Source organism: Mercenaria mercenaria, chromosome 12 (genome assembly GCF_021730395.1).
Source record: "Mercenaria mercenaria strain notata chromosome 12, MADL_Memer_1, whole genome shotgun sequence".
Classification (NCBI taxonomy): Eukaryota; Metazoa; Mollusca; class Bivalvia; order Venerida; family Veneridae; genus Mercenaria; species Mercenaria mercenaria.
In genome coordinates this window covers 15,772,464-15,786,092 of record NC_069372.1, presented here as the reverse complement: position 1 = coordinate 15,786,092, position 13,629 = coordinate 15,772,464, and the positions used below count along the sequence as shown (strand labels likewise).

The 13,629-nt window shown below is 34.3% G+C and overlaps 1 long non-coding RNA gene across 1 annotated transcript in view; it reads right to left on the bottom strand.

Annotated features, from left to right (window-relative positions):
• Positions 1-880: 880 nt before the first annotated feature.
• The window catches only part of LOC128547236 (uncharacterized), a 34,928-nt gene continuing 22,179 nt past the window's right edge, over positions 881-13,629 (bottom strand). The window contains exon 3 of the long non-coding RNA XR_008366403.1: positions 881-1,462. This is a non-coding gene — a long non-coding RNA (uncharacterized LOC128547236). The remainder of the gene's footprint in view (positions 1,463-13,629) is intronic.

Here is a 13,629-nt window from a genome sequence, read left to right as displayed (position 1 = left end):
TTGTCCAATAAATCAATAATAAGTCTTGAAAAAGTAAAAACTTACTAGAAAAAGGAAAATAAGGAGAAAAAAATTTGGTCCCAGTGGGGCTTAAACCTACCCCCCCCCCCCCCCACCCCCCCCGGATAAATTCAGTCAAAGTAGGTTTATGGTAGGAATTGAATACTCTTCAAAAGGAGGTACACTATTACGGGTCTAATACATTAAAGAAGCTATTAAACACGAAATTTTAGCAGTACAAGTTGCGTACACACATTTTCGATATAATGCTAGTGTTTTGTTTTCTGGCGTTTCAAATAAAAAAAGTAACGTATCAGTAATTTGGTTGTAAGCTTCCGAGGTGTATCGAAAGAAGTGCCAATATAAAATAGTAGCCGTTTTGGGACATGGAAGCTAATTTCGCTGCATAATATATTAACTTATTGTTCATACTGGCATATTTTCACAAACAGAACTGTTTACTTTAGTAGGATTTGGGTATTTTATTACACAGGAAGTGCAAATTTCTGGGAATTTTGTAGAAGAATCCTTTGTTGACCAAAACGAAACGGCCTCACGGGTAATGAAGGTTAAATGTGTTCCCAAATACAAACCGTACACATAATACCATACGCGGGTTCTTTTAATTCTAAATTTTACTTTTTGATTTAAAATTGTTTACTTCACTATTCATATCCATTTCTCTCTTCAAATAATGCCAAAAAGGGTCTTCCAAAGAATACTAAAATAGTTCCTTAAAACCAGTGAAAATATAGAAAATATGTTTTGATGCAGTGACAAATAAATACAATCAAAATATTAATCATATGAATTATAATTCATTAATATTTTTCAATACATAATTAGAAAGTGCATAATAAATAGTATACTTACGTCTTTAAAAAGCTTTTGTGAACCACTAAAGGAAAACAATGCACATCTTTCAAGCAGTTCAACTATATTAACCATATCAAGTTCTTTCAGGCTACTCCTAGACACAACATTTTCAGTTGAAGCGTACAGTTTTGCAAAAAGCCAATAACAGATTAGAGATTCGGTAGAAAATATGTTTTGCGAATTCAGTACTGCTTCTGTTTTCTCCTTTTCGATAGGTTTGTCTTCGTAAGCTTCATGCCTCTTATGTATTTTGTCACCTGTTTGAAAGTTCTCGGTTTCTGGAGGCTCCGGAGAGAAATTGCGAAGTTCAAGGAGATGAGTTAGTAATGATTCACAAACATCATGACCGCATCTGAGTGTCTTTATTTCAGCTTTGAAATTTGTTATGTTACTTTTTTCCAGACATGTCACAAATATTTTAATGTGTTCTACCTCTTCTTCCGTCAATTCGGAGATATATATTTTCCATTTTCTTTCGATGACATCGCATAATGTTTTTCTCGTTATATTTTGAGCAATTATGCCTTTAACCCAGTTTTGGAACTCGGGCTGTATTACTTCGTTCATGAAATTCTGCTCTTTATCTCTGCAACGGAGTATTCAATATTCACTCTGTAACATGTTGAGGACCGAGTGCGAAACTATTGTATCATATTCTTGATTCATATACAGTTACAGTAGTTTCGCGCTCAGTTGTTGATGTATCAGTTATCAGACAATTTATGTATAAAGTAATATTTTATCTGATTAATAGAAGAAATACTTGATGAAACAGTTTGAAGTTAATATTATACTAGAGCTATGACTAAAAGCGATTGAAACCCACAGACGCTACTTTAATACAGTGAAAGTAAATGATTGTAATCATGATCTTTGTCTTTCAAATGTAATATTATCCTTTGACCTAGTGACCTAGATTGTGCACTCGATATGTCGTATTGGTGAATTTGAAATCTTTCTGGCTATTAAGAAAATATAGAGAGGACATGATGGAAGGGCAAATGGACAGGTGGATGATCAGACGGAATGAATGACTGACGGGCATACATGACTCAAATATTGCTCAATAGACCTTTTTATCTTAGATTATAAAATGTAAAGCAACCTAAAATACTCAGTTAAGGCTTGGAAATAGCACCTCACGAGCAGAGGCCAGGTCCCGTTTCATCAACGTTTTAAGCCTAAAACTTAGCCTTAAAATGCTATTTTGGCTCTGTCACTGTTAAATTAGCACAAATAGTAAAGGCACAGCATGAATGTGCATTTAGTAGCTACAGACAGTTCCTATAATTAAATAGATTATAAACACAATTCTAGTAAATTGAATATTTGCCGTACTTACGTCTAAGTTTTAGACCTTAAACGTTGAAAACTAGTTTTGTTGAGCTATTTTCGTAACACCAAACACTGCTTCATACAATAGTACTGACAGGGTAGAACGTCCATTGTCATGTTTTGGTATTTGAAAAATAAATTCTATAAAATATCAATAACTGAGTGTGATTTTTTGGAAGACTTACGACTTCTTCTTAGTAATTTACAAGCTGGAACACTTCATTATTTATCTACAGTTTTCATCAAATAATTTTCTGCCCCTTTGAAGGCCCAACATTTACCTTGGTGACCGACCGTACAATAGTTCATTTATGAAAAATAATCTTCAAACTCTGACCCACGTAGTATACCACAATGTTTTTGATTAGCACTCGCGTCAGATTTTAACAAAATTCTTTTTTTATTTGTTGATTTTTCAAATTACAAAGCTTTAATTCCATAATATCTAAGCGGTTAGTGTGAACGGGAAACCACAGCTGTCAAATTTAACGAGAGGGGGCGGGAGTCCGGTGAGGGGGCTGTTCAACACTTACATTCTTTATCAGATGTTAAATCATGATCTCTATATTTCAGAATATAAGCATGAGACGGAGATACAGTCGGATTTACTTTAAGTAAACAAATACAATACTTATGCAACAGATCAGATTTACGCTTAAAATATATTCTCTAACTATTCTTGTTTCACTTGTTGTAATTCATGGGCGCCGCCATATTGTCTTTTTCGCCGAATGTATTTCACTACGGATCATTTCATTGGTTAATAATATTGTTTCAAGTATTTTCTTTGGTTTATGTCAGGTCCAATTATTAATTGTTTATACCTGTCATGTGACTATGCGCGGGAAATTCCATTTATATATCCGTGCATAGTATTTTGTTAATTAGATAGGCTGTACCGGGCAACCGGTACGTCACCGAAGCCTAAGAGCTTCATTTGTTTAATTGAGATCATTCTCACATAATACTTGCTGATAGCAAATCTCTAAAATTAAAACACTGAATTAGATCTATTTCTCTTCTTCTCTTTAGATTAATAATTAAAATTCTACCTTTATTCTTTAAGTTTCTTTGTTTATTTAAATTTAAATAAATTCTGAATGAATATTATTATTATTATTATTATTTACCAGATTTTTATAGCGCTCTTTTCATCTATAAAATAAACGTTCAAAAGCGCTGAGATTTATATAGATATAGATTTATATAACCTAGATTAATTCTATAAATAAAATTGTAGCTCTAAGTTCTTTACTCTTGTCTTCATTGTAGTGTAGAGAAATTCCCCAGAAATATATCGGTCATTATAGATTATAAATCAGTTCTACCACATACGATCACTCATATTTGAAATTTTATATAAAGATCTATTCCCCAACTGAGGTTCGAGCCGGTCTAACTAGAGCCTGGTACATTGGTGCCGTGACCAATTGACTAGTAATAAAACCTACCAATTAGCTGGTGTAGAATAATTACAAATTTGCTAGTAGAAATATAACGTAACCTTCTCATTTTTCTCCGATTTTCATAATTTCGGTTTATAAACTCTACATACAGGATAGAGTCATACAACTTTAACTTATCAAATAAAATTATATAAATAAGGAAAATCAGTGCTACAATGACTACTACTATAATAAATAAATAGTCTATCTGTTAAATTTGTATAAAATACATGTACGCTTAAATAAAGTGTATCAAGAAGATAAATTATAAATAGGTTGTGTATACAATACATGTATAAAGTAAAGTTATTGTGTATTAGTATGGCAGAAAAAAGCATATCGTTTCATACCGATGGTATCGGTTATACAAATGTAGATAGTCATATGTATGCTAGTGCGTGCACGAGTTCTGTGTTTTTACCAAGGAGTGAAAGTTATCCACATACTTGTGTGTTTTCGTCTATTAGAAGACCTGAAGGTATCTTAACTTCTCATGTAAATTCTCCAAGAATCGACTTTGATGAAACATATTATGAATTACCAGCTAGATTACGGAATATAAATTATGCTGGTTCATACATAGAAGAACCCATTGCAAGTAACACAACTAGGTTGTATCGAAGCAAAGAACATGGCGTTACTTTGAATTAGGGCATCAACAAAAACAAGACAGCATTGAAAGTCGTTCTACATCTCGACCTGTTAGTACTTATTTAAATAGTCAAACGTTGCTACATAGCAGTAAAGAACCAAAAATCAGGTACTACAAGGCAAACAAGATTATTACAACCTGTTGACTGTATGGGCAATATGTCTCCGCATCATAGGCCCACGATTATGAATGAGAACCGTTAGTATACGAATACACAAGTCAGGAACCCGGTATTTAAACTTAACAGAACACAGTTTGACTCCCTCAGAACAAACAGATATACAGCACCGATAACTGTAGATACAATACAGACACCTCTATCCCATCCCATTGCACAAACAAACACGTTTGTACCTACAGGTGTACAGACAGGTAGCTCTATGAATAACCTGTATATACCCAATGATCGAAGTTATGGTGTTTATGCTCAGACAGATCCTTCTTTACACGATAGGATAGGAAATACAGTGTTGGTAATTTTCAGCCTGTTAAACATACAATGTTTGATGACAGTATGCAAAATACAGTTTATCCGCAGTCAAACTATAATACTCCTCAGAAAACTAAGGAAATTAAGTCAGATAAGATTGATGGTACCTCTAGTGAATAGCCAGATCATATTGTTCATTTTGAGCAGGTGGCTAGCTGGAATAATTGGGACGAAAGGCAAAAAGCGTGTATGTTGTCTATAAATCTTAGGGGTGAGGCACAAAGGCTTTTATCTACATTAAAGCCCGAACAAATGACAAACTACCTTGAAATTAAGAAAGTACTGACTCAAAGATTTTCCCCGCATGAGAGAGAATTAGCTTTCAGGTGTGAATTTCGAACTAGGAAAAGACTAAAGGGCGAGTCTGTTGCCGATTATGGATATGTATTACGTAAGCTCGGACAAAAAGCTTTTCCGTCTATGGATAGTACTGCGCTAGAAACATGTATAATTGATCAGTACATCCACGGATTAGGCAATTTTGATTTAGGTTAGATAAGGCAATAAGTGCAGCCGTTGAGTATTGTGCTTTACAGGGTTCAGTAGATAAGATTTTGAAGCCTGAGAACACTGAAGTCAGGGAGACAACTCCATCATCCTTGTTAGAAAAAGATCAAGTTGCGTCCCTTAGATCGAAAAATCTATTGCAGTTTAGATGATTTACAAAAGATGTTATCCTATCTGCTTGATCAAGAATTAGATCAAAAATTGAATGAAAAATTGTCGTATATACAGAATAACTCTTATAAACGTAATCAAAGCCCAAAAAGGACCGATCCTGTGCAACCGTACGGCACAAATGCACAGCAACAGAGTAAAGGGTTCGAACCGAGACAAGACCGAGACAAGACCCAAGTAGAAGGTCGGATATTGTATGTGGTTATTGTAATAAGAAAGGGCATGTAGAGTCACGTTGCTATAATAACCCAGCAGCAATTCAACCAAAATATAGTTATTATACCCCGCAGGGACCCCAACCAAGACAAGGATACGGACCAAAGTTCCAAGGACGTGAATTTTACTCACAAACACAGCCTCAATCGTATCAAGGAAACTAATTGAGACTGGGTTTGCGGCCGAAAATTCGATCAATATCATTTCAAATAGGCCAGAAAATAAAAAGTCAGATTGTTCTAAGCAAAATTCGGAATCGCAGATTTCCTCAGGTTCTACAAATATGATTGCGAATCAGTGTACCTGAAATTATAATTATAGCGTAATAGGGTTTTTCTATAATAATTTATTATAATATAGGTTTTCGGGACATAAATAGTTTAACTTCTTTAGTTTATTAGATTTAAATTCTAGTTATAAAATTGGTTTTCGGGATATAAAATAATTTAATTTCGTTCAATATTTTCAAGTAGAATTATTAAGTTAAAATTCTTAAAAGGACCGAGTGCACTTGTCAAACATGTCATTGAATCAAATGCCACAGGGTCTTATCTGTTTATTATTCGATTTATTTACGGAAAAGGACCTAAAATATACTAGACTACCTCGGAAGTTTACGAGATATTAAGGTAATATTGCACAGGCCTGTCTAGCATTTCTCCTCTTTATAAACGTATATATTGAGATTAAAATCAGTTAGAGCTAGGTTAGGGACGGAGAAATAGCTAGATATAGGCTAAGGTCATCTGATACTAAAAATACTCTGTCACTTTATTACACGGTTATATTGATATTATAATGAACTTTTGATCACCTATGAAAATAAATTGATATTGAAACTTTAAAGAATTGTTGTTGCGTTACTCTACAATAATAAACCCTCCCGTAAACACACAGTATGAGAGTATCAGTACAAACGTACCAGTAAAAGATCAAAAGTCAGTACATAATTACATATTACAGTCAAGGTCAATGTCGGATTGTACTTATAGTGAGGGTTATTAAAAGTATGAATGTTTCTATAATAGAGAAAAGTTTACAAAATGCAGAAATTTTGAGACAAAGAAGTGAAGCTGAGAATGAGGGTTGTTCAAAGAGTTCAAAGACTGGAAATAAGAGTTACAAAACAAAAGAGAATGAGGGTTGTTTAAAGAGCTCAAAAACTGAAAATAACAAGAGCTGTCCGTAAGACAGAACGCTCGACTTTCGAATGTCAATGACTCTCCTTTTAGAATAAAAGTCAACACAATTATGGGAAACATGAGTCCAGTCACTGAGATATTTCTTGGCAATGAGACATTGCCAGATCAAAGTACTGGAAGTACTTTACCTGAGCATTTAAGACCTTTGGTTGATTCATTACCCTCAACCATTGATTCAAAACAAAAAGTTGAGGGGGAACAATTATTAACCCAATTTCAAGATGTGTTTGTCGAACCTGATGGCAAACTAGGTTAAACAGATATTGCGGAACATTTCATTTACACCGGAAATGCAAAGCCAGTTCAGTGTAAACCAAGAAGAATACCTTTACATTTACAGGGTGTTATTGATGAAGAAATTGATAAAATGTTAGAGAAAAAAGTTATTGAGCCTTGTAATTCTCCTGTATTATGGGCAAATCTTTTTATGAAGCACTTGAAAACCTGAGACTAGTCTTACTATGGTTCAGAAAGAAAACTTGAAGTTAAAACCTAGTAAGTTTAAATTATTTCAAACTAAGATAGTATTTCTAGGTCATCAAGTATCAAGTCAAGGTATCACATCTGACCCTTCAAAAATAACATGTATTAAAGAATGGCCAGTACATGAAAATAAGCATGAAGTAAAATCATGGTTAGGAATTTGTGGTTATTACCGGAGAATGATCAAAAACTTCGCAGAGATTGCTTTACCTCTCACTAGGTTGACAAGAAAAAAAGGCTAAATTTAAATGGGAAGATGCTGAGCAGTTAGCTTTTGATGGGTTAAAAGCATGCTTGATAAGTCCACCAATTCTTGTTTTTCCACATGAAAATGGAAATTTCATCTTAGATACAGGCGCAAGCGCAGACACCATTTCTGGTATTGTTTCTCAAATACAAAATGGGCAAGAACGAGTTATTGCGTACGGTAGTAAAACAGAGAAAAGTGGAAACTTCACAGGTCGCTCAACACGACAAAAACGAAAATGTTGCAGGCTCGGTTTGATTGAGCCTGTTCATGGACGGTAGTGGAAATGCATGCTACCGTCCACGCCCTCTAACCCCGGGTTGGGCAGTACTCAACATTTATACATGCTAAAAGTACAAAAAGCAATTTAGAGACATCCGCAGATGTATTCAAACGGCGATGAACATGGAACCTTCAATGATACGCGTGTTGAGGCGTGTAATTCCACGAAGAGCGGCGTTTGGTCCCCGGATAAAAAAAAGGGTTTGCCCCAAACGATAAAACAACAGGCAGAACTAAACAAACTGGAATTTAGGAAGGGGATCTGAGTTTATGGAGCCTGCGTATCACAGGAACTGTCAAAAGACAAAATTAAAAAGCAGGCAACATATTCAAGGGGTGATTAAACAATACCCAAGGCTATGAAAGCGGGAGTATTGGAACCACCCAGGCCGAAATGGTCATGTTGAGAAACTAAACAGTACCAATATCACGACATAAAAGTCGTGCTGAACGATCTGAGAAGATTGAAATATAAGACATTAAGGTTCATTCTATCGGAAAAATAGTGGGTCTAAATAATTTAGATTGGCGAGTTTGTTACTGGACAAAAGTCATAAAAAGTATACACCAATAGATTCGTCTTGGAACGAAGTATACGACTAGATAATCAAACTACGACTACGGCTCTTTCATAAGACGTACGACGACGAATTTGATAACAAAATTGGTCATGTTTTTTCAAAATCAAGGGTTGCTTCAAAATACATGCGGAGTCCATTTAAAATGTATTAATAGACAGACAAGACATGTATCTAGTTCCTGCCACCCTTTAAATTTACCCAAACTTTTTCTAAAAGGCTGACAATTTACGATTGAAAATATACTTTAAAATGCTTCAGACGATTGTTTTCATCGTGTTTTGTTGACATGACGGACTACTTTTTTGTTACTAAAAATACTAATATTGCACGGTGAAAACGTGCTCGATTCCGCCAAATATAAAAAAAAGGATAGTTCTTCACGCCGTTTACCTGAAGGGAGAGTTCTTTATCCCGATTATCATTCTCGGCAGATTTTATAGATCCAATAACACTATTCTAATAGTACAGTCAAAAAGTTTTCGAAGAATAACAATATTTTTTTTTTCAAAATATTCTACAACCTGAAATGAAATCTAAATTATCTGATTCATTGAACTATCCAACATTTTTTCAAACGGTCTACTTAATATGATAAAAGCGTTATCGTTCCAAACTTTGTAAAAAAATTCTTACATTCATTATGTTTTTTAAACCTCAGACTACCTCAGGGGCGGATACAGTATTTGATGTAAGGGGGCGTAAAATATTTGAAGACTAGAGCAAATAGTGGGGTCCGGGGCATGATTCCCCGGAAAACTATGAAAATAATGGATCCATTTGGTGCATTCTGGGCGTTCTGGGGTACTTTATTTGTTATTGACAAAGGACAGGCTTTGTGACAAAATCAACACAAATAACATGCTAATTATAGTCAGGTCTTATGAATTGTCAGACTTATTCTTGCGCGAGTATCTCGGAATTTCTTAGCCGTTCGTTTTTTGAGGATTTTCATGGGGAGAGTTTACCTAGGACTAAAATAAAGTGTTTTTTCGGAGGTCATGTAAACTGTCAGATTTTAAATGTACCAGCATAGCGAGCGAGAAAAAAAAGGCATTTTTTTCCATCAATAAAAAAAACAAAACAAAAACATATATCAAAGAAAAAAAGTAAGACAAATTACCTGTGAGATAGAGATAAAAATGCATTTTTTATATTTAACCCAGAACAGAAGACAAATTAAGTTTTCGAGCGTAGCAAGCGAGAAAAAATATGCATATTTTTCAGCCGGAACAAAAGATTAATTATTAGTGCGAGCATAGCGAGCGAGAAAAAATGCATATTTCATATTCTTCAGTCAGAATAAAAGACAAATTATGTACCCAAGTGTAGCGAGCGAGAAAAAATGTATATTTTGCAATTATTTTACCCAGAACATAAGACAAATTACCTATGCTCCGAGCGTCCCGGTGCGCCCCCCACCCCCTCCCCCGACCTCCGTTATGAATCCACTAATGGTAATACTTCAGTCTGTACGTAGAAATGATTACTGTACAAAATTCATAACCATTTGAACTATTTATTCAAACTTGATGGAGTTTTATTGTACAAAAACGGCCGTCGTTTTGGAGTAAGTGTGCCTGCATATTAAGCCTGACAACAGAACAACTTCATAATCTCTGCCGACGTCGTTGATAAGCTTAAATGTTGTAAAACTTTGCTAGATCCCTCTTCCGACATCGACCTTAAAGGCCTTTATCATACTTAAGGGCAGGTCCGGATCTAGCCTGGGAATCCAGTCTGACAATTTCTAACTACCTGCAAATTGACAATATCAGAAACTCGGATGAATGCAATTAACATTAATTAGCACAATTTAAGTTGGATCTTTAATGAAGGTAAGATTTCTTCTGACAATTATTGTCAACGGCTTCCCAGGCTAGTCCGGATCCAGAAATACCTTATTTGATGCAGCGAGGCAACAGTTTAGAAAGAATGTGTCACCAGCGAGACACATAGCTCCCAGCGTGAGTGGAGTCAGGGTGTTCTCCCCCTGCAAAAGTTTGAAAATATAGTTATGTAATGGTGGCATCTGATAGATGTTTGGTCTGAATTTTGAGAAAAATGTTTAGTATACAGCTTCTTCTGTGTAGGACTGTGCTATTACGATAAAAAGGATGAAAGTGACGACAAGTATTAAAGTAATCAATGATAACTGTTTTATTTTGCAGTATAACAAATTCATGCATGTTCACACAAATAAAAGTGTTATGTTATATGAGCAAGACACAATAATGCGTAGACAGTTGTGCTAAAAAAGGAAGCAAACTCTTCCACTTATCGGTACAGTTTGACAATATTCCTTCACGGAGGTTGCAAAGCGAACTAGAATGATGTCGACAAAAATGTTTCATTCGATAATTTATGATAACGACGGGTCAATAATGTTATTAAGGGAAAATATATAGAAGTTAAACAACTGAACAAGAAAAAAATGAGCATGTCTACATAATGTTTATGATGCTTAACAAGTTTTATTTGAAATGAAGAGAAGGAAACTACAATGTAGTTGTCTTTCGTCGTTTAAGAAGAGCCACAACTCCAAACAAAATAATCGATCATAAAAGTCAGGGCAACATGTACATATTCATTTCATGCTTCTGATGTATACCTAGTTTCAATTCAGTTGGATGGAACTGTTCGACTTAAGTTCACGAGTTCACGATGTGATGAATTAGTTCAAGATCAAAACGGGGGAACAACTCCAGAAAAAAACAACAACAAGAATTTGTAACAGAGTTAGCAACGTCCCCTGCCTAAGGACATTTTCATCATACATACTGTATGCCAAGACAGCATCTTGGCATGAACAAAACAAAACAAGAGTGCCAGGACGTTAAATATATACTCGTCAGGTAGATGATATAATAAAACATTTTCTGTACAAAACTGTAAGTTTGGTAGACAGAAAGCCAAAACGATGACATATCCAATTCTAACAACTAGGATAAAAAGTTTCAAGAATAATCGTTTTATATAGTAGCAACAAAGGGAAGTAAGTTTTGATTTTTTAAGTCCACAAAAAAAACTCCTTACCAGGAACAGGTACCTTAAAATACACCTAAAATTTGAAAGTAACACAGAAAAATGGTCTTGAATTTTCCCTACGGTCAATTATAAAAAGTTATATATATATTGTTTATAGTGACAACAAAGAGAAGTTAATCTGAAAAAAAATCTAAGTCCACACAAAAGTACTTATCAGGTAGCCTTAGGTCAAAATATATCAAACATTGGATGTAACATGCGTGTTGTACTACAGAAAAGTAGTCCCAATTTTTTTGCTCCTAGAACTAATATTAACCCTTACCCTGCTGAATTTCTTTAATGAACTTGTCCATTTTTCAATTTGGACAGTACCATTAACTGTTAAAAGGTATTCTTACCAAACATATACTGATTGAATGGCGAACAGTGCTGATCATCATCAGACTGCATGGATGTGCAGGCTGAACATGATCTACACTGGTCGCAAAGACAGAATAAATCATATTCAGCATGATAAGTGCTAATAGAATAGAACTTTACAGTAATAGCTATTTATAGTAACAGCAAAGAATTAGGGTCCTGTTCTTACTCATGACACACCATCTCATGATGATGAACATTTTTGCCATTGTACATCAAAATCTCTCCATGCATGAACAAGAAATGCTACGGACAAAGTCATTTTTGTATCTGACCTTTGGCCTCAAAGTGTGACCTTCGAGCTAAGGATCTTGGTCTTGGGCATGACACCTCGTTTCATTATGGTGAACATTTATGCCAAGTTATCTAAAAGTCCCTTCATGGATCGCAGAGTTATTGACCAGACACCAAAAAGACTATATTAACCTTTGACCTCTAAGTGTAACCTTGACTTAGGAGCTAGTGGTCTGGGTCTAGCAAACTTACATTGAAACACCCAGAAACATTTTCTATAAAACAAGTATGAAAGTCTTACACTTTTTCTACAAGACTATTTTATAAAGTTACAATTTTTATGTAGAACTATGCTCAGAGAAGTTGAAGATTAATCAAAGTCCACACTTTTAACTTCCATATTCATATCATAAACAGTTGTGAGGCTAAAAAGTATTTTGTAAATTAATAAAAAACAAGTTCTTCATACATGACAATTATTTCTTTTTCCCTAATTCTTGATATTTCTTCTCTGATTTCCCCAATGTGTTTGGAAATAAGATTAAACCTTTTGTTTTATCCCTGTAGCCATGTTACAATTTTTGTGCAGAATTATGCTCACAAATTTGAAAAAGAAATGTTGCACTGGACACATATTTTCCAGAAGAGTACACATTTCTTAACTTCCATATGCATTATGCAATTAGCAATTGTTAGATTTCAATGTATTTTGCAAATTATTCTTAGGCCAGTTTTTCATACATGATGCATACTTTCTTTCTTTCTAATACTTGATATTCTATTTCTTGATTCTGGAAATATGGTAGTACATTCTGCACATGTATGATCCATCAAATAGTTCAGTTTTTGTTGACCAGTGCTTTAAACAATTGGCCTTCAGATGATCATCTGAAATGGAAAAAATTAGCCATTTTTACACTAGTATAAACTTTACATGTTTTATATGTTCATAAAAACACAGAATTTTAGAATGTAAAATCTTACAATTATAATATTATCAGTCTGACAGACATTATCAAGAAAGTGTCATTAAGAAGTGGAAAAACAGTATCTTACACAAGTAATCAAGATTAAGAAATACAGCTTTGAATTCAAACAGATGATATATATTTGTCTGTTTGTCTTCATGCATTCCATTTTCAACTAACACTATATATAGGCACATGAACACTTCATGTCCATAATGTATACTACATTTCTTATGCATTGTTTGAAACTGTGAGTAGGCATACACAATGTACAAATGTATTTGTGATATTTTAAAGGACATCACTAAATAAAAAGTAACCTGAAATGAAGTCTTGCAATATGTGCATGCCTACTTCATGTTGATAGTTTCATATCAACTTACTTTTGCACTGTGACACAGTATGAAAACTGTAGGAGGAGATGAAATATAATTCTTATAATATAAAAAGGGGCATAAGACTCCAAATTTAGATTTTAGCCTAAAATAGATAAAGGCCTTCACATTTAAGGTAAAAGTGTATTACAAGTTTCAAG